This window comes from Myxocyprinus asiaticus, chromosome 32, assembly GCF_019703515.2.
Source record: "Myxocyprinus asiaticus isolate MX2 ecotype Aquarium Trade chromosome 32, UBuf_Myxa_2, whole genome shotgun sequence".
Taxonomy (NCBI): Eukaryota; Metazoa; Chordata; class Actinopteri; order Cypriniformes; family Catostomidae; genus Myxocyprinus; species Myxocyprinus asiaticus.
Window position 1 is genome coordinate 6,999,952 of NC_059375.1, and position 27,096 is coordinate 7,027,047.

Here is a 27,096-nt window from a genome sequence, read left to right on the forward strand (position 1 = left end):
CTTCAGTCTGTGTGCACTGAATTTATTTAATACACGAGTTTCACAATTTGAGTTGAATTACTGAAATAAATGAACTTTTCCACGACATTCTAATTTATTGAGATGCACCTGTATATAAAGTAAATAAAAAAAACAAAACATCTAATACAATGTGTTCAAAGTCAAAAACTTGTGTCACAACTCATCGTATCTTGTTGGTGTTGGTACATAGATACTTTAATTTACATCTATACATTTCAAATGGACAAGTGCCAAGTTCCTCTCTTGATATTACTCCACTTTATATAATATTACAAATATCAAGACCAACATTTCCTCGTTTTCTTTTTTGAAAGAAGAGTTGTAGATTGTTTAAAAATAAAATATGTGAAAGTACTAGTTGCTCATCAGATTTCATCAATAAAAGGTGTGTTGACCAGGTGTCCACTGGAGGCCATGGTCTTTTTGCCAGACATGAATTTTTTCACCACCTGAAAAACAAAAAATACCAATTTTGTTATACAACATTGTACATCTTGATAACTTAATTGCAAAAGGTGTGAAATGTAGCATACAAAAACAACAACTTCCAAACAAGACAACTTCCTTGTCAGGGAAGTTAATACTCTAATTGCTGGTCTCTCAGAGAAAGCCTGGGAAGTGTCTTCCTTTAGGCCACAGTGGAGAGAAAGTTCTCTTAGTAATTTATGAGATGTTGCCATTATCCAGGATCAAACTTATGATGTGTTTTTGTTACCAAAACTGGGTTACCACCACTTAAGAGACAACAGTAGCTTACTTTGCCAACATCAGCTGAAGACACAGCATCAATTTTCTGGGCTATGGCCTCTGGGGAATGGTAGGTGCCTTCTGCTAGTGCTTGTGTACCAATAGCTTCCATTAAACCCTCAGAACACTAAATAGACATCAGGTACTCGGCCTTCAACTGATTCCTGCCCAGTAAAAAGACAATTCATGAATCATCATATTAAAATAAATACATGTAGTAAATGGGTTCAATATAAAAATACTGCAGTCTAGCTTTCAAGTTATCAAGCCCTGTTGTCTTAGAAAACTCACTTAGCTCTGCTGAGATCAGCTGCTACAAGTTTCCCTTGTGCAACATTATTCACCTGATCAATTGCTGCTTTGATTACCTGAAAAAAACAAAAGAAAAAAACAATGAATTTCCATGAGTTTTCCATGACCTTTCAGTCTTTAAGTGACCTTAAGCCAATGGTTCTCAAAGTTTGGGGCGTAGCCCCGTAGGAGGGGCGCGGAGGTATTCCAAGGGGGGCGCGAAAGACAAATCTCATTCACTTTCACACATTCAACAAAAATAGTGAAAATACACATAAGAACCGATGCGCGCAATTTCTTTTCCTCTGCCTTTTCTCCTGCCTTGTTTAAACTTGCGCCTGGCACTGCAGTGCATCCTGTGCACGCAGCTCTTGACAGCCCAAAGCGTTGATGTTAGGTGTGCTCATGTAAACAAGGTAATTCTTGCGTACGCACCAGATTCAAATGAGTGATGAGGTGAATTAACACTTAAATTTCGGTCTGTCCCTCACACAACACTATCATATGGCTTCAGAAGAATTGAAATCTAAGGTATGGATGACTTTAATGCCGCTTTTTTGTGTGCTTTCGGAGCTTGAACAGCCACAAACACGATCCTCTCATCCCTCAATCTTGTGTTTCACGGATGAAAAAAGTCATACTGCTTTTGAGGGTGAGTAAATGATGGTAGAAAGGTCCGTTTTTATTTCAGTGGTAATTAAAGTTTGCCAGTATAATTAATCAAGTTTAAATATTGTACAGAGGTCCTGACCGCTACCAAAAAAGCACGTAGACAGTGCTGTCACGTGATACTTGTTACTTTTTTCACCGCTGGCTAGGATGCGACAATCACAGTCATTTATTATTACTGGATGAGGATTAAAAAAACTTTTATAGAGACTGCTGAAGCTTATTTTCATTCACAGGTATGAATCCTTGCAATTATCAGTTTTTATTAAAAAAATAACTATTCTAGAGTAAAATTGTCTCCAATGAAATATAAAACTTTCTGGTAGTTAAATGCCGATGAATGGAAGATTCGGTTTTTTGAGGGGCCAAATGCCTCCTGGAGTGAAGTGTAGCTTTTCATTCAGTTTTCATAGTATTTTTAAATAAAACCTTTTTTGTCAAATGAAGATGGAAGAAAATGTAGTTTAATCTTATAAAAGCAAGTTTTTCTTGTTTCAAAGGGGGGCGTTACCCAAAAAAATTGAGAACTACTGCCTTAAGCCTTTAATCAAAATGACTTTGGACAGGTTCATCATAGAAGAGATGTATTCATCTCAAGTAATTGTTTTATGTGAATTGCATTTGTAATGCATTTTTGAACACAAACTTTGTTTTTTATTTGGGCAGATTATAAAACCAAACTTTGCATGTGCATTGAAATTACTGGTTGTTTTACTAAAGTTACTTATTCAAATTTTTATAAAATAATTTAGTCTATGGTTTAAGTCAAATCAATTCCAAAATTGGTGTCATGTTAGAATGTTTATAAACAAATATATTGACAGATAATTTGTGTATTTTTATTTTTTTTATAACATAAATATCTAAATCAGTGCCGGGTTGTGCATTTACAGTCTAGGCCTTCAGTGTGATTCATGCCATTAAGAAAATACAGTTTCACAATGAATAAGACACCCTATGCCTTTGGGCATCATATATTATGTCGCAGCTAACTAATAATACCAACTGACATTTTAAAAACACGTCCACGCATGAAAGCCAGAACTTGAAACGACACTTAATGCCCAAGCAAGCCTAATTTTAACTGCACTATGACTGTTTTGTGAAATGATTGTCTCATGAACAGACATTTAAAAATCATAATTTTTCATATGAATCTACCAAGCTGGTCTATAATACCTGGAAAAATCTATCTAATAATATTTGCGATTTAAATGTTGCTTGCAATAAATTTTGTTTCGTCAGGGTACATGGTTGTGTGCATTCCATTCAAGTTGGATGTGGGATATTCCTTCTAGATACACTATAAGGCCAAAAGTTTGTAGACACCATATGAGCTTGATGAACATTTGATTTCAAAACCTTAGGCATCAATTTCCCCCTTTGCTGTAATAACAGCTTCCACTCTTTTGGGAAGACTTTCCACTATACTGTATGTAGTAACATGGCTAAAGGCTATCAATGAGGTCAGGAACTGATGTTGGTCGATGGGGCCTGACTTACAGTTGCTGTTCCAGTTCACCCCAAAAGTGATCAGTGGGGTTCATGTCTGAGCTTTGTGCAGGCCAGTCAATTTCTTCCACACCAGACATAGTAAACCATTTCTTTATGGACCTCACTTTGTTCACAGGGGCATTGTCATGCTGGAACAGAAAAGGGCTATCCCCAAACAGCTGCCACAAATTTGGAAGCACACAAATCCTAAGCCATTACCTAAAGAAACATTAAGATTTTTCTTTACTGGATTTAATGGAGCAACCAAATTCATTAATTAGAAGGGGGTGTCCACAAACTTTTGGCCATATAGTGTATCTCCGACCATAAATACATTTCATTCCCCGATATTTGGAAGATGACGTTTAAGGAAACAAAACTGCAATGCTCCCATTAGCTTAGCAGGGGTTTGACTCTCATTAGAGAGGTCTCCTAGCAACCCAACTGATAGACAATGCTGCAGCACTAGTATTTGTGCTTTAGGTGTATGATTATCAAAAGAGATTATAAATGTTTTATACACTTGTTTCTGCAGGCGTTTGTTAAACAAGCTTTAATATCATGTAATGTGGAAACGAACTCATTTATCGATATTAGTTAATAAAGTGAATGTTTTTCACTTACTTTGTATATCTCCCTGAGTGTCGACATGTCTGTGTGACATCATGCCCCTGCATCTTGGCGAAATTTGAGAATTTCTGCACAAGCCTACAAGTTGTAATTCTGGCTTAAAGATGCATTGAACTTTTCCTAGTAGGAAGTTGTAAAATCCGACTTTCCGAGTTGAATGGAACGCAGCGCTACTTTTCAAAGCTTGATCCGACACTGAATGCTCAAGCAGCCTAATTTACACTTAGAAAACTCCTGATGTTGCTATAACAATGCAAAAAGCACTTACCAATTTACTTGAAGTGAAAATCAGTCCTCCTTTCCTGTTTAATAAATTATGCAATCACACGGTCATGCAGAACATCTCGTGTTTTTAAATCCATAAGGATCTCTTTCTCAATGGCAATAACAGCAGTGATGACAGCTGACTCATCAGCAAGATCTCACGCTCTTCACTTTCAAAAAAAACAATTTTCCGCTTTCAAATTACGTACATCACTTAAAGCGTGATTGCGTCACTCAAGGCCAGCTAGAAGGCCTCAACCGGGACATATCCTAAAGACCACACACACCAAGAACAAATAAATCAATCTGATTGGCTGATGAATCTGACAATCTTACATTAGATGCACATTCATTTGCACTGTTGAGGGATTCTGTGGAAATTCTGAAGGCCTAACGGGGTGGAGCTCAGACTCACTCGCTGCTTCGGGCATGCGATTTATGAAACAGCCATCACGCTTTGCTTGTATGCATCAAGGAATAAATTCTGACTGGATAAACTTTTAGTTTTTCTCTATTTGTTTGTAGATTAATTAAGAGTGGAAAGCGATTAAAAATACTTAGGCAAAAAGGTGATCGAGAATGAAAGGATGAAAAATATTTATTTATTTGTCATGTTAGGCCAGCAGAGAAGGCTTTGCTGGCCCTGAGAATTTGCCACTGATCAAAATCAGGCAGGGTCCAAAAGTAACTTTCTGCCCCACCTGTCAAGGCAGGTGAATTGAGAAAACGTACCAGCCATAAACAGTTCTTAATGGCCATAAACCTGTATTTTGCATTATAAAAATATATAGTCATCAGGTCACACACAGCATCATACATCAGCCAGTCTTTCTGCAGGTAGACAAGTGAAATGTCAACCTGTTGCAAAATCATGCTGTTTTTGGGGTTATATTTTTAAGACGATAAAAGAAAAATTTTGGCCAGGGTCAAACTATTGTTCTTACATTGTGATAATAACATGAATTATGCAATTCTCAAAAAAGGTCTGTCTAACTGACTAAAGCCAATTTTTACTTGCATTTGGCACTTGCCAGGTGTTAATTTTGGACCCCAACTGAAGGCACAAACATTTTATGAGTATATGTATTACCTGGAAATCAAGCCATGACCTTGGTGTTAATTAATGTTAAAACCAGACCATTATCAGAATTCACACATACATCGCTGGCATCTTTAGCCTGGCAGATGGTGTACACTCCAAACAGACCAGAGTCAGAGTAGATGGCATTAAAGGCAGAGGCCTGCAACAGAGACAGACAAACACAGTCACAAAGAGATGTTCATTTAAAGTCTGTTTTTTAAAGGTCATATAAGGTCTCACTTACATCAAAGGGATGAGCGGTGACTTTAGAGATTGCCTGATTCAGTGTGCTTGTAGTGTTGGAGCCTCTTTTAACACATGGTCCTAATCCAAGCACATGCTGCAGCACACTGAATGCAGTGGCGTCAGCTGACGTTGCACACACATCCTCAACTCACCTGAGGAACAAAGCCAATCAGTACACAGAAACAGTGCACTGTTCTAGGATCGACAGGATATGAAAAGAAGAAACTAAGTTTAAAATAAAATATTTAGAACACTTGCATTTAGTTGGAACAAGATTCGTATCAGTGTGCTACCATTAATGAAGTCCCCTTCCTTCCAAAACCTACCTACAGCATTAGGAATGCCCCTGTCTGTTCCACATTATACTGAGGAAAATGATGCTGCCTTCTAGGGGTGTAACGATCCATCGATCTGGATCGATTAATCGATCCAATGACCAACGATCCAATGTTATTGATACAATGCGTAAATATCGATATAGAATTTTTTTTTAAGATGTCTTTATTTGAATACTCTCGTGTCAGCCACATCCGTACGTATTTCCGTCAGGCGATGAAGCAACCTTATTACATTCATTTGACTTTATGAGCGCTAAATATGCTTGTGCGCATATTTACACATGTGGAACACGGATGTGTGCAGGGTCTTTGAAGCCAAACTGTGCTCTGCTATCCGTGCGTTGTGCGCACGCATCAACCGGGCTTCCCGCGAAATGCGAGCTCCATTGCCAGGATCCGTGCGAGCGCATCAACCGGGCACTCCTTAAAATGTGAGCTCTCGTGACAAACGCAGAACGGCTCACATGCGCGATTCAGCTGCGCATGCGACTTATTTGAATTTTACACGAAAATTTGCAATTTTAAAGTACCATGGAAAAGTTCAAACATGTGAAACATCTTGACAATGCCGACATTCTGAACAGCACTAACGAAGGAAAGAGAAACACCTGCTCAGCTCCAGCATCAGTTACAAGACTTTACACATCAACGCCCTTATTAACATTTATTCCAGTTAACTTTAACAGAATTTTTCATTACAACTGTGGAAGTTGTAGCCAAGAAAACCACAGATAGCAAAGATAGTTGGAAACAAGTAATGGGAATGTATGGTATTTTGAATTGGACTAAACTGAAAAATTATTTGTCATCAAACAAGTGATAATCACTTGTGTGTGACTTTAATTTTTATATTATTTATCTGTATAATTATTTTCAACATCTGAAGTACCTTATTTTGTTGTGGATGTCCCAATGTGTATACAGAGAGCTGAATAAAAGAATCAAATTATATTTTGGTTGCATTTGAGGGCAAAAAAACAAAACAAACAAAAACAAATGTACCTGATTATGTAAAATAGGCACATAATATCGGAATATCGATCGCAGGCTCCTGAATTGAATCATATCGCGGCAGATTTTGAAGTATCGGCAAATATCGGATCGCAGGCCAAGAGAATCGATTCAAGATCATATCGTGATGAAACGTCCGATTTACACCCCTACTGCCTTCTAAGATACAGTACCTCGTTTTAGCCAAAATCGAAGACTGTCGAATTTATCTATCACCGAGTAGGCAATTCCACAATGCATGGTGACAAGCTTGGTAAAAAGTTTCATCCAAGATGACCGAGAGAGTCAGTGTCTGCATTGATATATTGACTTTTTATTTTATTTTATTTTTTTACCCAATATCTGTGTATAACGTCATTTTTGTTTATTAGAGCATTGTGTCATCAGCTTAGCAAAAGGGTAAAGTCAGACTCAATTGGAATCAACTGTAAGCGTTAAGGCCCGCTCACACCGAATGTATTTTTGTGTCAGTCTGCGCTCTTTTTGCAGTGTTATTCTATGTAAACATGGTCTAGAGGGACTCTTGACCATTGTGCCGAGTCTCGCTATTTTTTCAGCATCTATTTTTTTTAGCACAAGATCGCGTTCGGTCTGAACGGCCCTTTAGTCGAGTCTCTCATGAGCTTCACATGATGAGTGCTGTTTGTGTGGCGTGTGTGAGTGACTGTAAAGAGAGTTGCTGCCCATAGAGAGCACTTCACATTAGTTGCTTGTAAGGTGCCTTGCAATTCTGACAATGGTAAGGTGTATCCAGATAAATACCAGGTGTAATTGTAATATGTATTAGTGTTCTTGTAGTAACAATTTGTTGTACCTCCACGATACACATCTTTGGAACCAACAGTGCATGTTCCACTGCGGATGTTTAGGAACTGCTCCCCAACCTGCTTTAATACAGCATGATCCACTCCTACACAATAACACACATACATATGATAATGATTCATTTATAAATTTTTTCAGATCTAATTAACACTTTTACAGTGAAAATTACAAAAATGTATACACGAGTAGCGGTCTTGGGTTAACCCCCACTATTACCCCTCCTAATCCCAAACACCACCCTGACCCTCAACAAACATTCCTGTGGTCACACATGAGTATATATACACACACACACACACACACACACACACACACACACAAAAAACATTTATAACTATACCTCTTCTCCACTGCCCATCCCAAAAAGCCCTCCAAGAACGCCAAATAGTTGCTCCATTTTCCAACAAATGAATCCAAGTTCCCCAGTCTTCTAATTGACATTTCCTCGAAAGCCGCCATCCTCCCCATCCCCATGCACCACTCTTGAAATGGGGGTGCTCCAGCCGACTTCCATCCCCTTAAAACAATTTGTCTGGTGATCATAACACTGGTTAGGACCACATTTTTTGTGTGTTTATTCCCTATATTGATGACCGCCCCATCGCCTAAAATACAGAGTCTGGGGCTAAATGAAATATGAGTGCCCAATATGTCACACATAAAACTCTGAACCTTCAACCAAAATTTTTGGATCTTAGCACACCACAAAAAAACATGGGTTGTGTCTCCATCTTCTGATTGGCATTGCCAGCAGGTGGGTGTGTCTTTAAGACCAAGCCTATACAATCTAGAGGGGGTCCAATAGAATCAATGTAAAATCTTGAATTGCATAAGGTGCACCCTTGCATCTCTAAATGCAGACTTGACGTTTTTTAAGAATCCTAGCCCACACTCCCTCCTCCAATACCAAGTTTAAATCTTTCTCCTATAATCTTTTGATAGAAGTTAAAGCTCCATCCCCCAGACTCTGAATTAGCAAGGAGTAATACACTGATGCCTCATGACCTTTTCCAAAAGCAGTAATCACCACTCCCAGAGTATCTGCCGCTTTAGGGGGGTGTATGCTACTCCCAAAAATAGTACAGAGCAGGTGGCGCAGCTGTAAATACCTAAAGAACTGAGATCTGGGAATCCCAAAATGTTGAACCACATTTTCAAAGGATCTCAACACTCCACTCTCTTATAGGTCACAGAGGGTATTAACCTCCCTTACAATCCACTCTGACTAGCAGAAAGGGGACTTATTAATACATAATTTTGGGTTCAGCCATATGCTCGAGGCAACATTTAAATAAATGTCCGAATTAAACACTCTGGACACTTTTGTCCATACCGATTGCAAATGCGAGATAACAGGGTGTAACTTAACTTCTCCGATTAGTTTGATAGAAAGGCTTTGCAATGGTGAAATAGGGGCAAGAACTTCCTGTTCAATACAAATCAGGGAGAGGTCTCTCAGGTGGAAGTGACCAATGAGCCAAATGTCTGAGACCGAATGCATAATAATAAAACAAAATCTTGGGTAGGCCTAGCCCACCTTTGTCAATCGGCCTATGCAACTTACTGAAATGTAATCTGGGACGTTTACCATTCCAAATGACTTCACTATGCTATCAAATTGCTTGAAATAAGAGAGGGGGCATCTATAGGGAGAGACTGTAGCAGGTAGTTAAATTTTGGAATACAACTCATTTTAATAACAATAACCTTCCCAATCATAGATAAATGTAATGAAGCCCACCTGCCCGCATCGCTCGAAAACCTTTTTATTAAAGGGTCAAAATTAACTAAATAAATCACACAAATTTGCTAGGAATAAAATACCCAAACACTTAATGCCGTTTGGACCACTGGAAGGCCCCCGGCCATTACCGGGCAGTCCGTTGTCAGAGTCAAAGCTTCGGATTTAGACCGAAGGAATTAATAATTCTGTGGAGACAAGGCATAGATCTAATAGGGTCAGAGACGAATAATAAAATATCATCTGCGTAAAGCAAAAGCTTATGCGCCACACCTCCCGCCACTATCCCTGGAAAATCATCCTCCTTTCTTATCGTGGCTGCTAATGGTTCCAGGGCAAGACAAAACAAAAATGGGGAGTAAAATAATCTGAAATTAATCCATTCGTTTGTACTGCCACTACCGGGTGTCTATAAAGTAACTTAATCCAACCAATAAAAGTATTCCCGAACCTGTATATTTCCAAAATCATAAAGATAATCCCATTCTACCATATCAAATGCCTTTTCGGTGTCAAGTGAGATGATCATTCGCCATGGTCCACTTGATATTGATGAAACGCCTAATGTTATCAGAAGAGCTACGGCCCCGAATAAACCCCACCTGATCTATATGTATAAGAGATGTCATAACTTTACTTAATCGGTTAGCCAAAATTTTTGACAATATTTTAATGTCTAGCTGGTTCAGGGAAATTGGACGGTAACTCTTACACTCGCTTGGATCTTTGTCCATTTTAAGAATCAGACTGATCCAGGCTTGCGTCATGGTTGGAGGAAGCTTTCCATTCTTTAATGATTCCGTATAAACTTCTAGCAAAAGTGGAGCCAATTCTGTAGCATAAGATCTAAAAAATCAGCAGCAAAGCCATCTGGGGCTAGCGGATTAGCAGCTAATTCCCTTTCCGATGACTCCAGATACTTGATCCGTTTCTCGACATCCCCCACTCTTGATCACCATCAATGGAGCACTGCTGGAGAGAGTCAGCAGCTTCAAGTTTCTCAGTGTCAACATCACAGAGGAACTCACAATGTCCATCCACACTGAGGCCATTGTAAAGAAGGCTCATCAGTGCCTCTTCTTCCTGAGACAGCTGAGGAAGTTTGGAATGAACCACCACATCCCCACACGGTTCTACACCAGCACTGTAGAGAGCATCCTGACTGGCTGCATCACTGCCTGGTACGGCAATAGCATCACCCACAACTTCAAAGCCCTGCAAAGGGTGGTGCGAACTGCCAGACACATCATTGGAGGTGAGCTTCCCTCCCTCCAGGACATATATACATATATAGTGTGTGAAAAAAGCTCGGAGGATCATCAGAGACTCCAGCCACCCGAGCCATGGGCTGCTCTCACTGCTACCATCAGGCAGGCGGTATTGCAGCATCAGGACCCGCACCAGCCAACTTCATGACAGCTTCTTCCCCCAAGCAATCAGACTTTTGAACTCTTGATCTCTCACGATCAACATACATCAGCACTGCACTTTATTAATCTTATTATCTCACACCGGACTGTCATAAATTATATACTCTCTTAACAACACACTGGCAACTGACTATGAGCTGACAGCCTGAATGTCAGTACAGTACAATACAACCTACTGTATATTTTATATATACTTTATATACTATTTTTATTGTATGTGTATCCTATATTATGTGTATGTGTGTTCTACATTGTGTATATTGTATACTGTACATTGTTTATTATTATTGTGTTGTGTAATTATGTGTATATTAGAAATGTAAATTGTGTTGTGTAAATCTGATGTTTATTGTAAATTGGTATATGTCTCATCACTGTCATGACTGCTGTGTTGCTCAGAACTGCACCCAAGACTTTCACCCACTGTTGCACTTGTGCATATGGTTGTATGACAATAAAAGTGATTTGATTTGATTTGATTTTCTTGTAACCATCTCAGTGAATTTCATCTCTAAGTCATCAATGACTTTGTCAGCATTGCCGAGAATTTCCCTAATTTCTCTGACCAAATCGACTCCCGGGCTCAGGACCTTGTCAGGGGTGTCAGCTGGAGCACGTAAGTGTCTTTTAATGTCCCCAGAGCCCAAGGATTTTGAATTCTTTGACATATTGTCCTCCTAGGACAGTAATGGAACAGAGTGTATCGAATCTCACCAATTTATGTTATTAAAAGTGTTAAAACTAGCAAAGTGCGTAGAGATAGCCGTTCACATGACTCCACACAAAGACATTTTTGTTTTTGAAAGAAATTAATGCTTCCTTTCAACAAGGATGCATCAAAAATACTGCCAAAATCATTAATTGCAAATTATTATTATGGTTTGAAATAATTGTTTTAAGTGGTATTTATTCAATTGTTTTTTTACCCGTGATGGCAAACATATACTGTCACCTATTCTGTACAAAAGCATTCTAAAGTGCTAATTTGGTAATCAAGAAAATGTTCTTATTATTAGAACAATTGAAAATGGTTGCGCTACCATGCGGAAATCACAATACAGTGGGGTTTTTTCCCCATTTGCTGAGGTATTGAGTTTTTACAAGTGGCTTTACACTTGCAAGTCAAATTTTGGTTTTAAAAATAGGCAAAAAGAAACGCTTTTCTCCTGAAATTCTATTTTTTTTTAGAGAGATGAAGGCTATTTCATCCATGCATCCATGCATTAATCTCTAACCAGGATAGATAGGGAAGTGGACGGCCCAGATGCACAACAAAAAGACAAGTAAATCACAGTCTCTAGTTTGACTCCTCACAGGTCTTAAACTAGCAGCTTCTAAATGCCAAAGACCAAACAGAAAATTGTCTTGGACAAACAGAAAATTTTAAGAATGCAACATTTATTTAAATAGAAATAGCCATTTTTTTGTATTTTTTTTTTCTCCCCTTTTCTCCCCAATTTGGCATGTCAAATTCCCAATGCGCTCTAGGTTCTCGTGGTGGCATAGTGACTTGCCTCAATCTGGGTGGTGGAGGACAAATCTCAGTTGCCTCCGCATCTGAGACAGTCAATCCGTGCATCTTATCACGTGGCTTGTTGAGCGCATTACCACAGAGACAAAGCGCGTGTGGAGGCTTCACGCTATTCTCCGTGGCATCCACGCACAATCACCACGCGCCCCAGTGAGAACCACATTATAGCGACCACGAGGAGGTTAACCCAACGTGACTCTACCCACCCTAGCAACCAGGCCAACTGGTAGCTTAGGAAGCCTGACTGGAGTCATTCAGTGTGGTAGTCAGCGTCTTTACTTGCTGAGCAACCCAGGCCCCAGAAATAGCCATTTGTAACATTCTAAATGTCTCTAAATCATCTCTAAACTACATAATGTGCATTGTGAATGAAACACATTCCTATTTCAGGTTTATTCTCATTCACGTATGTCCTGTCTCCTTAACGATTCCAATGGTGTATTTCTGTCACGCTCATATGAGTGAACTGCATTGAGCAAAAGATTCTACTCAACTGTCATGTGGTTGTTTACTCCACTCAGGCTGTGTGTCCACCAAAGCGTTTTTTCCTGAGTTTGCAATGGGAGCGCTGCATATTTAAAACATCCAGCAGCGTGACGAGGCACTGAGTGTCTATTCCACGCTGAGCACTGCACGCTTGGTGTTCTGGTCTCCGAGAGTACATTTTTTTTTTTTACTTTGTGTAAAACGCAGCACTCGTCACTGTCACTTTTTACCCAGCCGTCCAATCACAGTGGAGGAGGGGTGGGACAAATACCACTCCGACCAACCATCACATCTTACTTGTACAATGACTGAACAACAATGGTGAAGTTTGCTGGTCTCCGAGTATTCATGTCTGTACCAGATGACATTCCAGGACTACCACATTTTTAATATGAAAAAAATAATGCTTCAGCCTTTCCTTCATCCAGAGCAAGGGCCAGAGCAAGTACTCTTCCTTGTGCCGACATTTTTACATTCAGTACTTGTTGATAACACAAACTATCTGCAAAATTATGTACTTGCAACACATTACTTCAGTGGATATTCCGTATCATAGCAACCAAAGCATCTCATCTGAAAAAATGCTGCGCTCTCAAGCGCTCCCAGCTGGGAGTTTTCAGAAGAGCGCCTGGCATTTTCAGCTGGCAAAAAACACTTTGGTGGGCACACGGCCTTACTGGACCTGGCACAGCAGCAAATGCTAGTAAGTTTGCCTCTGAACACACCGCTCTCTCCCTGCACTGTTTGGCGCCTCGTACTGTACGCCTCATTTTGAGTGAAGAGTGGCGACATCACCTGAGGTAAGGACATTCGCTTTTTCTGTTGGCTGACTATTGTATGGTTTTGAATATTAACATCATTATCTCTGTAGGTTATGTATATCATGTCTTTTTAGCTAATGTTAATTGTACTCCAAGTCAGAGCAGCTTCTCTTACCCTAGATTAATTTCCACTTATAAATAATCTCGACGGATCCCATTCATTTAGTTAGCCGTATTGTGAGAAATGTTGAAGATGATTTAACTTCATACTGACATAGCTCCTATCGGTACTGTAGTCACACCAACATTTTTGGATGAGCTATGCTAGCTCTCGTGATCTAACATTAGCCGTTCTAAAAATTCCACAATAGTCTCTAGGCACGGTAGGCAAAACCATGCTCATTGAACAAGTGGACATGTATCGTTACAATGAAATCTTTTAACATTAGATATGTTAACTTTGTCATCATGCCATTTTGCTATACGCATTCAACAAGAGGACTGCACAGGAAGAGGAGAAACAAGCACGGCTGAGACATGCAGCCAAGCAAAGGTATGCTGCTAGATGTAAAGCCCTAGAAACCCTCCAAGTGAAGGAAAAGAAGTAGTAGTACTGATGAACGCTGCATCAAGCAAAGGAATGCTGCTAGGCATAAAGCCCTAGAAACCCTGTTGGATTGTTGGACATTGAACTACATGTAGGGGTTCAGAGAGAACAGCAGTACCTACCTGTAGCTGACATTACAACAGCACATATTCAGTATATGGGATGTAGCTCTCCTTACACCTTAAATTTCTTTCGATTGATGTTTTGGTTCCCAAACAGGCCTGTATGAAGGTGTTAACATGTTTCCATCACAGAGCTTCTGCAGGTCTTAAAAAGTGCTGAATTCAGTTTCCTCAAGTAAAGGCCTTAGGAAGTTTTCAAAAGTCTTTATTTATTCTTGTTTGCTGTGTTTATCAGTGTAAAAAAAAATCAGCAAATCTTAACATTTCAGCATCTAAAACCAGCAAGTATTTGAAATTTTTGCTTATGTTTTTTTTTTTTTTTTTTTGTAGCTCTTAAAATAAAAAACTTAATTTACTACTTAACATCTGTCTGTATGACTATATTAAATAGAATTTCCTATTTATTTAAGCATATAGCACAGGCCTTCATCACATGGTTATATGATATTATGGTGTCACATTTTTTTTTTTTTTTTTTTTTTCCAGGTATCTCTCTCTTTTTTCACCATACATGTGTCTGCAACCCTGAAATGTGCATCCGTACTAGGACATTTTTATCATTCAATAATGATAAACCATGGTTTACAGGAAAACTCAGACAGCTTCATCATACCAAAGAGGATGCTTTCAGAAGTGGGGATAAAATATTGTACAACCAGGCTAGGCACACACTTACTACGGAAATCAGAGTGACTAAAAGAAGCTACTCTGAAAAGCTGAAAAAACAGTTTTCAGCCAACGATCCTGCATCTGTGTGGAAAGGCCTGAAAAGCATCACCAAATACAAGACACCTCCCCCTCACTGTGTAGAGAGTCAACTCATGGCTGATGAACTGAAAGTGTTTTACTGCAGGTTTGAAAAGCCCAGTCTCACACCCCTCAAGCATGTGTTAGTTCGGACAGACAACACGGCAACGGTAGCATATGTCAACCGCCAAGGCGGTCTGCGCTCTCGTTGTATGTCACAACTCGCCCACCGTCTCCTCCTCTGGAGTCAGCAGCACTTCAAGTCGCTGCGAGCCACTCACATCCCGGGCAACCTCAACACTACATCAGACGCGCTGTCACAGCAGGTTACCCTCAGGGGAGAGTGGAGACTCCACCCTCAGGTGGTCCAGCTGATTTGGAGTTGATTCGGACGGGCACAGGTGGACCTGTTCGCCTCCCAAGAATCCTCCCACTGCCCGCTCTGGTACGCCCTGACCGAGACCCCCCTCGGCATAGATGCGCTGGCACACAGCTGGCCCCCTGGCCTGCGCAAATATGCGTTTCCCCCAGTGAGTCTACTTGCACAGACCCTGTGCAAGGTCAGGGAGGACGAGGAGCAGGTTGTCCTGGTAGCACCCTACTGGCCCACCCAGATGTGGTTCTCGGACCTTACGCTCCTTGCGACAGCGCTTTACGCATCTATTTGGATCGCACGCAGAGCTTTAGGATCTCTGAGCAGCTCTTTGTCTGCTTTGGTGCACAGCGGAAAGGAAGTGCTCCACATGTGGCGGTTCCCTGTAAGGCTAACCCCATGCGATATATATCTTTCGCTAATTCGTTTCCCTGTTGGCAAACTGCGTCTTCCTTGGGCAGAGCCCCTCTCCTGTTGGGTAGGATCTACCTTGAAGATTCTCCACATGGTCAGAAAGACCATGTGACATATTCTTCCACTTAAATATCCCCCCCCCCCCCTTTGGGCGAGGTGTGGTCTCCGCGGTGTCTTCCCCTTGGGAGGGACACCCCCTGACTAGACCTGGCGGCCCAGTCGGATAATCCCCCTTCTTTTTTAGGGAGTGGAAAAAGAGAAGGGGAAAAGAGGCCACGACAGGGTTAGCCTGTTTCTATCTTTTGGGTAGTCAACTTGTCCCCAAAGGGCCGTTCGACACTCATAACTATGTTGGGGGAGGTTACGTATCGACCTGGTGTGCTGGCTATGAGGCACACAGTGGTCTACCCACCACACACCACCAGTTCACGTAACACAGTTCAGCCAGTTGTGGCGTTTCGTATAGGGACCCCTAGTGTCACTACATCGACACAACGTCGAGTGAGTGACAGATAGGGAATGTCATGGTTACTTGTGTAACCTCCGTTCCCTGATGGAGGGAACGAGATGTTGTGTCCCTCCTGCCACAACACTGAACTACCCGCTGTAATGGCCGGACCTTGTCTCGGCTCCTCAGCATTAAACCTGAATGAGTGGTTGCATACCAGCTCCTTTTATACCCGTATGTCCGGGGGAGTGGCATGCAATACCATTCGCCAATTTTCATTGGCCTTTTATCAAAGACCAGAGATGTCTCGGGCTCCCAAGAGTGACCCCTAGTGTCACTACATCGACACAATGTCTCGTTCCCTCCATCAGGGAATGGAGGTTACACAAGTAACCATGATGTTCTTCTGAACCCAAACGATTGATTATTTTTAGAAACAAAACAATACTTATATACTTTTTAACTACAAATGTTTGCTTCCGTACATCTCTGTGATGTGCGCTCATGAGAAGGATGACGTAAGCTCATTGGTAAGGTCACGCATCACGTGGAGGAGGAGGCAGGAAGCGCGTCTTTGTTTACAAGAGAAACTTGCACAGACCACAGACCAAGCGCCATTCACAAACCAAAACAGTCCAAAACAATTTCAAAACAATATAAAATAAAAAATAGTTTCCAAATAATAATAATAAAAAAAACCCATTACTGCAGTAAATAACCATCCTTTATTTCGGAGCAATGCCGTCACGTTATCTACTTGTGCTTTTTATTTAGCAGAAATATATAGGCTATATGACTGTCAGGAATTCAAGCCACACAAGTTGTTGTGAAACCAAGTGCGAGAGCATTTATTGAGATTCACAGGATTTACACAGTGAGATCAATGGTACAGGTGATATCACACAGAAGAGAAGCTTCACAAACTTATTTATGCAGGCAGTGATGAGCGAGTGAATTGAGTGCAGGTGCAGTGAATTAGAAATCGGGTGATGAGGAGCAGAGTGCTGAGGGAGGTGCAGAGCCCGAGGGAGGCGTGACAATGACAAAGTTTTCACACATACCTGAGTTTGCTGGAAAAAACAGCACGGGAACAGCCGATGAATTCAGATATCGACCCTTTGTTTCTTTCGATGGTCTGAAATCCTCAGGGGTAAAATTTTCACTGCACACCTTCCAATATTTGAGAGAATGTAGGGGTGTACTGATATCCAGGTTCAGCACGATGAGCCAGAGCTTCAATCGCTCATGATCATTTATAGGCAATTGATGAAAAGTTTATATTTTTACGTGCATTTTCTTTGGGGTTTCTGAAGGTTGAAGCATCCAGGATACACACGACAAACGAACATTTTAAACAATACACTTGTACAAATACAAATCTACAGCAAAGACAATTAAACTTTTGTACAGCGCTGCTCCTCTTGTAAACAATGACGTGCTTCCTGCCTCCTCACGTGACACGTGACCTTTCCAACGAGTTTACGTCATATCCTTAGCCTATCAGTAACGGCCCAGAAATTCCATACCAGTGCATCCCTAACAATAAAAAAATAAATATGAACTCTTAAAAGAGAGGACAAAAAGCATCTCATTTATATTGTTGTCAAATAAAAAATTAAAACACACTCAATTGGTAATATAATTTGTGTAATTTATTTATTTTATATTTTTCCCACTGTTTGTTCCATGTGTCAGGCTAGTAAATCACACTTCTGCTGTAGTTTATGCATTAATAAAATTGTCAGTTTTCCTATTCAGCCCATGTCAGGTTGATCATTTTGCATGTTTTTGGCCTATGCAGTTCACAGTAATATTAATATATTTCAATGTTTCAAATTCAATAATTCTAAGGACGTTAGCTTTTGTACTCCAAAGAACTGTTTTGGGTCGCCAAATGAATGAATGAATGAATGAATGAACGTTACATTTATAAAGCGCTTTTCTGACACTACACTCAAAGCGCTTTACACAGTCAACAGGGGAATCTCCTCAACCACCACCAGTGTGCAGCATCCACCTGGATGATGCGACGGCAGCCATAGTGCACCAGTACGCTCACCACACACCAGCTATTGGTGGAGAGGAGAGAGTGGAGTGATAGAGCCAATTAATGGATGGGGATTATTAGGAAGCCATGATTGATAAGGGCCAATGGGGGGAATTTGGCCAGGACACCATTAACAGGAACAGGTTAAACCCCTACTCTTTTCAAGAAGTGTCCTGGGGACTGGAGGTGGACGCCATGCAAGAAGTAGACGTGTGAGCGACGAGCTCTGCGCACTTTGCTAAATTTTTAATTATTTTCATGTTATAATCTGGTGAAATTTGATACACCCAGTTACACATTTGCTCTTTGAGACAAAACATGGCAAAGAAGTCAAAATCCTCAGACTCTGGAGACATTAAAAGACACTTACGTGTTCAGGATGAAAGCCCCAACAAGCCTACAGACCGGGGACTCGATTTGGATGGCGCGGCAGGAGAGGTGATCCAGCGTCAGTTGTCCAACATGTCGGTGATGTTGACGAAGTTTCTTGCTGATTTGGAAGATCTGGCTGTAATACGTCGATCGATTACGGCGATGGAAATAAAATTCTCTGAGTTAGTTACAAGAGTGACTGATGTTGAGAGACGAATCGATTGTCTGGAATCTTTGGAGAGGGAATTAACCTCTAATCCGCCCATGACCAAAGTTGATTTGGAACATCTCCTTGAAAAGCTTGAAGATCTTTAGAATAGAAGCTGCAAGAATAACGTTCGAATTGTTGGAATTCCTGAGCATGAGGAGGGCAGAGATATGGTGAAATTCCTAGACGAGTTTTTCCCGAGTCTGCTCGATATAACAGGCCACAAGCTGGAAATCGAGCAAGCTCACAAAGACCCAGCTCACAGACTTGCTGAGGGAGATAGGCCCCGATCGATTCTGGCCAGATTTCTGAGATCATCCGATAAAGATCTTGTGTTGCGCCAGGCGAGGAGCAAAGGGAAGCTTTCTTGGAAGAACCATAATATTTTCTTGTTCCCGGACTTTGCGAGTTTGACAAGAGAGAAACGCGATCGGTTCAAGGAATGTAAGAAACTCTTACATCACCGTAAGATCACTTTTGCTCTGATGTTTCCGGCCAAACTGAGAACAGAAACGAAGGACGGTCGCAAAGTATTTACATGTCCCAATCAGGCGATGTCTTATTGAATCAATGGGTGAGTAAACCATTGGGTGTTTCTCATGTGAGAGGGTCGACTTGCTGTACTTACTCGGGCTTTTGAGGAAGCTGGGCGTCATTTTGGTTTCTTTTTTCTTTTTGTTTTGGCTCCGCCTAGCGGCTGGAGTTTGTTTTTTGAATAACACTTTTCCTTAAAGAAACTTTTGCATTGACGAAAGATTACTTTTGCATTGAAGTTCCCGGCCAGTTTGAGAGTGGACACTACGGATGACCGCAAAATATCTTTATGCTCACACAAAGGATGTCTTTTATAAAGTTGATGGATTGTGTTAATCATGGTATATACTTTTATGCGGCCTCCGAGTGAATTGACTCGACCATCCGGGGAACCGGGTTGCCGGTTTTGTTTCTTTTTGTATTGGTTCCGCCAAGCGGCTGGAGCTTGTTCTATTGAATAACACTCCTTTGGAACAGCTGTGGATTAATCTGTTCGTTCTTCATGCTTATTCCTCCTACTGGCTGGAGTTTGTTTTGTTGAGTATTTTTACGGGACATTGGAATGATTATGTCATCCGCTGAACTCATAACAGCTGGCTCACTGAACATTCGTTTGTCTGTCCGAGGAATCTGAACGGTTTTATATCAGCTGGAATTTGTTTTGTGGAAGATCACACCTTTGAGACAGTTATGTGAATGAATCTACATGTTCTTTGTGTTCATTCTTCCTATTGGCTGGGGTTTATTTTACAAAGTATTTTCTGTTATGTAATTTTGCCTCACAAATTTGTGAGGCAAAATTGAGCAATCCGATGGCAAAGTTGTCGTGGGGGCTCGTGGGCGTTCATGGACCTTTTGAGTTTAGAGGGATTGTCGCCGATTGGCGCTTTCATGCGCGGGGTTAATGTGCACGTTTTTCTTTTTTCTGTTTGTTTCGTTCGGGGGGAAGTTCGGGGTTTGACTGTTTCACTAATGGGGAATGTGGCCTGCATAATTTTGTTTTTGACACACAATTTATTTTTTCTACTATATCAAAATGTCAAATGTTAATATGAGTGTACTATCTCTCTCCACATGGAATGTAAGTGGGTTGGGGCACCCCATAAAAAGAAGGAAGGTTATTACTTTTATTAAACATAAGAAATATGATATAGTGTTTCTTCAAGAAACACATCTCTCCCCGCAGGAAGCTGAAAAATTTGGGAAGATAAGGGGTGGACATGTTTTTTTTAGTGCTGGCTCAAGTAAGAGCAAGGGAGTCATTATATTGATTAATAAACATCTACAAATCAAATGTCTCAAACAGACTAAAGATAAATTAGTGAGAGTCATTATTGTTTTAGCTGAAATTCAAGGGCAAAGGTTGATTTTGGCTCATATTTACGCACCTAACACTGATGATCAGGGCTTTTTTATAGATCTTGAAGGGATGCTGCAAACCGCTGGCATCCCTCATGATATAATATTGGGAGGAGACTTTAATATTTTGATGGACTCAGTCCTTGATCACAGTGAAGCAAAAGTGTGTAAACCCCCTAGAGTAACACTGACGCTTTACAGGATGTGTAAAAATCTTGTTTTTACAGATATTTGGAGACTTTTGAACCCATCTGGTAGGGACTACACATTTTTTTCATCAGTCCATAAGATTTATTCTAGAATAGATTTTTTTTTATATCCAGATCCCTCATTTCATCTGTTGTTGATTGCTCAATTGGAAATATCTTAGTCTCAGATCATGCCCTGGTGAGTTTAGAGGTGTTGCCATATACAGAGAAAAAGAAATCATATAGTTGGTGCCTTAATGTGTCCCTTTTGCAAAATCCTGATTTCCAACAAATGTTAAAAACTGAAATCAATGTTTATATGGAGACAAACTGGTCCTTAGTATCCTCTGTGGGTGTGGCTTGGGAGGCATTTAAGGTGGTTCTTAGGGGTTGGATCATACATGCCTCATTCACCAAAAATCCAAAGCACGAGAACTTGTGGAGTTGGAAGGAAATATACAAAATGCAGAGGCAGAGCTGAAGCGCCGTTTGTCATCTGATGGCCTCAGAGAATTGACCCGATTGAAATACAGATATAATACTATTTTGTCACGGAAAGTGGCGCTTTGGCTATTCAGGGCAAGACAGTCATACTTTGAGTTGGGGGACAAAGAAGGAAAACTTTTGGCTAGATATATAAAGCAGAGAGAGTCTTTTTCTACCAATCCTTCAGTGAAATCTGCTGGTGGTGAAATATTTACCTCGGCCATTGATATTAATAATGCTTTTAAAGAATTCTACTCTCATCTCTATAGTTCCACGTCTTCGTCTACTGATGAAGATATTAGAAACTTTGTGGAACCATTAGATCTCCCTAAACTGACGACTGAGCAAAAAAATATCTTGATTCTGAGATAACCTTGGAGGAGCTTGGCGAGGTTATTAAGGCCTTACCTACAGGCAAGGCTCCGGGGCCTGACGGCTTTGCCGCTGAGTTTTTCAAATCTTATGCTACAGAACTGGCTCCACTTTTGCTAGAAGTTTATACTGAATCATTAAAGAATGGAAAGCTCCTGCCAACCATGACACAAGCCCGGATCAGTCTGATTCTTAAAAAGGACAAAGATCCAAGTGAGAGTAAAAGTTACTGTCCAATTTCCCTGATCCAGTTAGATGTAAAAAGTTTGTCAAAAATTCTGGCTAATCGATTAAGTAAAGTTATGACTATCACGAGTTATGTTATCTCTTATACATATAGATCAGGTGGGGTTTATTCGAGGCCGTAGCTCTTCTGATAACATTCTCATCAATATCATGTGGTCAGTAGCGAATGAACAATCTCCGGTCGCTGCCATCTAACTTGACGCCAAAAAAGGCATTTGATATGGTAGAATGGGACTATCTTTTTAAGATTTTGGAAATGTATGAGTTCGGGAGTACTTTTATTGGTTGGATTAAGCTACTTTATAGACACCCTGTAGCGGCGGTACAAACAAATGGACTAATTTCAGATTATTTTACTCTGGATAGGGTCACCCGGCAGGATTGCCCTCTTTCCCCATTATTGTTCTGTCTTGCCCTGGAACCATTAGCAGCCGCAATAAGAAAGGAGGATGATTTTCCAGGGGTGATTGCGGGAGGTATGGCGCATAAGCTTTTACTTTATGCAAATTATATTTTATTATTCGTCTCTGACCCTACTAGATCTATGCCTTACCTCCACAGAATTATTAATTCCTTTTCCAAGTTCTCAGGACACAAAGTCAGTTGGTCTAAATCCGAAGCTTTGGCTTTGACAGTGTACTGCCCAATAACGGCTTTTCAGCCGGGCGCCTTCCAGTGGCCCAAACAGGGAATTAAGTATTTGGGAATTTTATTCCCAGCAAATTTGTCTGATTTAGTTTAATTTTGACCCCTTAATAAAAAGGATTTCGAATGATGTGGACAGGTGGGCTTCATTACATTTATCGATGATTGGGAAGGTTAATGTTATTAAAATGAATTGTATTCCAAAATTCAACTACCTACTACAATCTCTCCCTGTAGATGTCCCCCTCTCTTATTTTAAGCAATTTGATAGTATAGCAAAGTCCTTCACTTGGAATGGAAAGCGTCCCAGGTTACATTGCAACAAGTTACATAGGCTGATTGACAAAGGTGGGCTAGGCCTACCCAAGATTTTGTTTTATTATTATGAGTTCGGTCTCAGACATTTAGCTCATTGGTCACTTCCACCTGAGAGAGCCCCTCCCTGGTTTGGAATTGAACAGAAAGTTATTGCCCCTATTTTACTATTAAAAAGCCTTTCTATTAAACTAATTGGAGAAGTTAAATCACACCCCACTATCTCTCATCTGCACGCGCTATGGACAAAAGTGTCCAGAGTGTTTAATTCAGACATTTATTTAAATGTTGCCTCAAGCATATGGCTAAACCCAAAGTTACGTATTGGTGAGTCCCCTTTCTGTTGGTTGGAGTGGATTGAGAGGGGTGTTAATACACTCGGTGACCTATATGAGAGTGGTGGGTTGAGATTGTTTGAAAATTTGGTCCAACATTTCAGGATTCCTAGATCTCAGTTCTTCAGGTATTACAGCTGCGCCACCTGCTTTGTACTATTTTTGGGAGTAGCATACACCCCCCTAAAAGGGCAGATACTCTAGAAGTGGTGATTACTGCTTTTGGAAAAGGTCATGAGGCATCAGTGTATTAATCTCTGTTAATTCAGAGTCTGGGGGATGGAGCTTCAACTTCTCTCAAAGAGATTATGGGAGAGACATTTAAATTTGGTGTTGGAGGAGGGAGTGTGGGCTAAGATTCTAAAAAACGTCAAGTCTACATCTAGAGATTCGAGGGTGCGTCTGATGCAATTTAAGATTCTGAATCGATTATATTGGACACCCTCTAGATTGTATAGACTTGGTCTTAAAGACACACCCACCTGCTGGCAATGCCAATCAGAAGACAGGGACACAACCCATGTTTTTTGGGGATGTGTTATAATACAGGAATTTTGATTGAAGATTCAGGGATTTATGTGTGATGTGTTGGACACAAGGTTTTATTTTGCCACAGACTCTGCATTTTGGGTGATGGGGAAGTCATACATTTTGGGGATAGCCACTTGAGAGGTTGGGTCCTGGCCGGAGTTATGGTGGCCAGGCGAATAATACTCAGGGTGTGGAAGATGGCTGGGGCACCCTCATTTTGGGAGTGGTGCGGGGAAAAGAGCGAGGTTGTGGCATTTGAGGAGGCAATCTTCAGAAGGTTAGGAAAGTGGGATTTGTTTAATAGGAAATGGGGTGGATATTTTGATTTTTTGGAGGGTTCTCGGGGAGGGGCAGTGGAGAGGGATTTGTGATTTTACATTTTTTGTTTGATGTGTATGTGCACTCTTGCTTTTTGAAAGTATTTTTTTTTTTAGTTTGTTTCTAATTTTTTGCTATAATTGTAAGAGACCACTGTAATGCGTGTTTGTGTCGGGGGGGGGGGGTGTTCGGAGGGAAGGGTTTAATTTATATATCTGATTCCATACTTTATGTTGTGTCTATTGGTTTTTTATGAATGGAATCAATACAAATGTTAATAACAAAAGAAGAGTCCTGGGATTTTTAATGACCACACAGAGTCAGGACCATGGTTTAACATCTCATCTGAAGGACAGTGCCTTTTTACAGTACAGTGCCCCCATCACTATACTGGGGCATTAGGACCTACACAGATCACAGGGTGAGCACCCCCTGCTGGACTCCCTAATACCTTTTCCAGCAGCAACCTTAGTTTTCCCAGGAGGTCTCCCATCCAGGTACTGGCCAGGCTCAACCCTGCTTAGCTTTAGTAGGCAACCAGTCTTGAGCTACAGGGTGATATGGCTGCTGGATAAATTTGGGTCCTGAAGCAGAACCAGTTTTGAACCACTGTATTAATAATATACATTCTCAAGCAGCTTTTTCTGTGTCAAAACACATCATTGTACTGACCTCAAGCTTCCACCTACAGCTTCAATACCACGGCAGATTCGGAAGGCAGGCGGTCCCTTTGTTTTCTAGAATGAGCAGCACAGTCAAGTGAATGCTTAAAGAGTCACTGCATACTAACAATACAGCAATGAAACAATGTCCTCATCATCAGTACATACCAGACTGGCAGCCAGGCACAGCAAGTTTGTGACTCCGAGGTTATTCATCCTCTCATATTGGCTCCCGGCCTTGATGAGCACACCGATCCGAGATGCAGGAGAATAGTTCTCCAAAGAAGCAATAACTAAACCACTAGGCAATTTTGTCACCTGAAAAGGAGAAAAAGAATTTTGAATGAATTAGTCACTCAAATTTTAATCCAAATAGCAAGTAAACATCTAAATAAACATCTGTTATTTCTAACATATACCTATAGTGAATTCCAGGGATGTGCATCAATTCCGAATTGAATAGAGAATACCTTCTCTTGAATTAAATTCCGAAATTCAAAGGCAAGAATAAAGAACTATAATTCAAATTAAAATTAAAGGAAGAAGAATTAAAATTGGAACGAAATTCCATTAAACTACTCTTACAGCAGTTTGAATAATACTAGTTTTTAAAAGTTTTTAAAATAAATACATTTGAATTGATTTCGATTTTCAGTATGAATTACCAAAAAACATGTTATCATAAATGCAGCATATGGGGTATTTCCAGAGACATTGGATCCTTTTATATATATATATATATATATATATATATATATATATATATATACACACACACACACACACACACACACTATTGGTCAAAAGTTTTGAAACACACTCATTCTTTATTATAATTTTTTTTCTTCACATTTTAGAATAATAGTTAAGTCATCAAAAATATGGAATAACATAAATGGAACTATGGGAATTATGTTGTGACTAAACAAATTCCAAAATAAATAAAAACTGTGTTATATTTTAGCATCTTCAAAGTAGTCACCCTTTGCCTAGAATTTGCAGACATGTACTCATGACATTTTCTCAACCAACTTCTTGAAGTATCACCCTGGGATGCTTTTTAAACAGTATTGAAGGAGTTCCCATCTATGTTGGGCACTTACTGGATGCTTTTCTTTATTATTTGTCATCAATTTCAAAAACTTTTTTTTTTTAATTACATTTTAGTTTTATAATTAAATAAATTAATATGGTGGTACAATTATATTTTTGTCTACAAAACTAATTTCAAACATTTAAGCATACGCCTTCAGATCAAAAGATTTTTAAGATCATGAGAAAAATTTCAGTCAAGTGTTTCAAAACTTTTGACCGGTAGTGTATATATATCAAATCAAATCACTTTTATTGTCACACAACCATACACACAAGTGCAATAGTGTGTGAAATTCTTGGTGTGAATACATACATATATATATATATACATACATATATATATATATACGCACACACATTTATCTGAAAGCAATGTGGTGAACATTTTGTGGTGCTGTTTGGCAAAATTAAAATCTGATTTGATGGCTGCTCATTGTTTTGACTGTATTGAACTTAGTTTACAGAAATATGTCTAATCGGTTCATGTCTAATCAATAGAAATATGCACAATTTGTAAAAATGTATGATGTAATTATTTATGATTAGTTGTAAAACTTTTGTTGGACTAATGAAATTGCTCTGTTGTTTGACTGTTCTTAACTTCCTCATATACCAATTCAATGAGTTCCTCTAGCAATTAAATTAAAATTCCAACTCATGAACTGAAAAGGATCCAATTATATAGTTCTGAATTTGCATTTATCCTGACCTAAACATAACAGTCACTAATATTAGTAAACCTACATACAGGAACATCCTGGTACATGTGAGGAACCCCTGTCGAGCCCCTGATGCTGACAAGGACACAGTCAAGGGTTGCTCCCTTTGAGTGGCCGCACAGCAGCATCTCTATGGAGAGACAATCATCATCTTCTGACCTGCACTTCCTGTGGCAGAAACTTTAGTGGCTCCATGGCTGCTGCCACTTCCTTATGAGCAGCCTGAGCTGCGTAAAGTCTCCTCTGAAAACCAGAAAACACAACATGCCTCTGATGATTGTGTCTAATAAGAGGAGGATGCAGAGATGGAGAAAGAGCGAGGCATGGACCAGGCTGCTCAGCTGTAGCCCCTCATTAGATACAGTACCTGCTTGTGTTGAAAAGCAT

At 40.1% G+C, this 27,096-nt stretch overlaps 1 pseudogene; it reads right to left on the reverse strand.

Moving 5' to 3' along the window:
• Positions 1–114: 114 nt before the first annotated feature.
• On the reverse strand, positions 115–27,096 carry LOC127422861 (cytochrome b-c1 complex subunit 2, mitochondrial-like; annotated as a pseudogene).